This window comes from Penaeus chinensis, chromosome 12, assembly GCF_019202785.1.
Source record: "Penaeus chinensis breed Huanghai No. 1 chromosome 12, ASM1920278v2, whole genome shotgun sequence".
Taxonomy (NCBI): Eukaryota; Metazoa; Arthropoda; class Malacostraca; order Decapoda; family Penaeidae; genus Penaeus; species Penaeus chinensis.
The window spans coordinates 11,949,642-11,952,141 of record NC_061830.1 but is presented as its reverse complement, the minus strand read 5'-3'; positions in this window follow the sequence as shown (position 1 = coordinate 11,952,141).

Below are 2,500 nucleotides of genomic sequence, written 5' to 3'. Positions count from 1 at the left end.
AGTGAATAAATTCATACGTTCATGTTTCCATTTTGTATTCTTTTGTTAATTTCATTAAATAAAATCATACGTTCATGTTATTGGACCATTTCTTCACCTCATAATTGACTCTCTCTTACTCATATGAAACTCTCAGGAAGCAGTGGAGGACCATTCATTCATCGCTATAGGACATGAATGAGATAGAAAAAGAAAAAGAAGAAGTAGAAGACGAAAAGAAAAAGAAAGAACACACCAGGTAAATAAAAAGAAACGGAATATAAGTCGCCAAGACTCCGAAATAACGCTAGAGACTTTTCCTTATGCGCGACGTGTTCTGTTAAGAGGGTTGTGCGGCCAACTGTGAGCGTCTCTCTGATAAGACCTTCCTGACGGTGTTGTGCGGATATCTATTGGAATCAAAGGCGGTCGACGTTTGTCTGATGCTGATGAATTTCGTCCTCCTTTTTGGCGCTGAGTGTAGGGAAGAACAAGTACGTTTTATTTATTCATTTATTTATCTATTCATATATTTATTTTTATGAATATGTTTTATTTCTATTACTTTTTATTTTTATTCTTCTTCTAATTTTTTTTTCTTTCTTTATTTTTAGACGAGAAAAAGTACGTTTCTTTCAGTTTTATTATTTGATTTTTTCCCCCTATTTTATTTAAAGTGAATCTGGGAGAGAGAGAATGGGAATAAAAAGACCCAAGAGAAGAGAAAGTGAGTTAGAGGAAGTGTGAAGAATATGAATTTCGTTTTCTTTCTGGTGCTGTCCGTTTTATTTTTCTTTGTTTTCTTTTCCAATTTTATTCACTATTTGGAGTGTTAATCTGTGAGAAGGAGAAAGAGAATAGAGCGACAGAAGAGAAGAGAAAATGAGTTAGAGTAAATTAAAGACTTTGTATTTCGTACGTTTCTGTCGGTTTTATTATTTTCAAACATTATTTATAAACTGGAAGGTGATGTAATGAGGAAATTAAAAATACGTTTCTTACTGTTTCCTTTCCCTTTATTTTCTTTTTCCAGCTTTACTTGTTGTCTGGAATGTGAATCTGGAAGAAAGAGAATGGAGACAAAAAATAAGAGAAAGTGAGTTAGAGTAAATGTGAAGACATTGGATTTTCTTCTTCTGACGCTGTCTGTGGGAAAGTAAAAATACATTTCTCTCGATTTTATTATTTTTCGAACATTATTCATAAACTGGAAGGTGAATCTGGAAGAATAAAAATGGGGGAAGCACACAGAAGAGAAGAGAAAATGGGTTAGAGTAAATGTGAAGACTTTGGATTCTGTCGATTTTATTATTATTTTCGAACATTATTTATAAACTGGAAGGTGAATCTGGAAGACTGAGAAAATGTAAAGACTCATTTTCTTACTGTTTTCTTTTTTAATTTTTTTATTTTTTATTATTGTCTGGAATGTGAAACTGAAAGAAAAAAATGAGAAGACAGAAAATAAGAGAAATTGATTTAGAGAAAATGTGAATTACGTTTTCTTTCTGGCGTTATGTTTCGAGAAGTAAAAATAGTTTTTTTTTTTTTTTTTTTTTTTTTTACCGTATACTTTCTCTTTGTTTTCATTTTAATTCTTATTTATTGTCTGAAATGTGAATCTGGAAGAAAAAAGTGGGAATGAATAGTCAAAAAAGAAGATAATATGAGTTAGAGAAAATGTGAAGACTGAATATATATATATACACTTTTTTTTTTTTTTTTGGGGGGGGGGGCTGCTTGTGGGAAAGTAAAAGTGAAGTAAAAAAAAATCTTGTTTATTATAATAAGAAAAGAAAGAGAGGTAAAATACGTCTCTATTTGTGTTAAAACATTTTCTGGAATTATTCATTTGTTCGGACGTGAATCTAGAAAATAAAAAAACGGGGGAATAAGGAAGAAACAAGAATAGAAAGTGAGTAATCAGTATAGATGTTAAAATAATTATTAAAATTAATGTTTATTTCTTTTTTTTGGTATTTGTAAGAGTCAGAAAATGGGATCTTCCTATATTTTTGGTAACGAATAACAAAAATGTATCTGCTTTATAACAAAAAACAAAAAACTAAAAAACAAGAAACGCTTATTTAAAGATCCGAATTTGAAATCATAATGATATAAATTTTTAAGTAGCTTAAATCCATTAGAAAAGCAACTTTTAGAATAAGAATAATTATATGAAGACACGAATTTGCTATCACAACAATAATGATAATAATGATAATAATAATAAAAAAAACATGAAGTTTATATTCAGAAAAAAAAACAACGGATAAAACAAAGAGAGAGGAAAAGGAAGAAAAATTATATCATTGTTATTACTCATTCTCCCATGTAAGTATAAGAATGAATTTTAAATGTTGATGCTAATGAGGTCTATATTTTAATCTTGTTTTGCAATCTACTTATCTTCCCATTATTACGAAGTGGATAAGGGTAGTGTGTGCGTGTGTGTGTGTTGTAAGGTGTTCGTGAGACACCTTACAACACACACTTTTAACTTTGAAAATAATATGTAAAA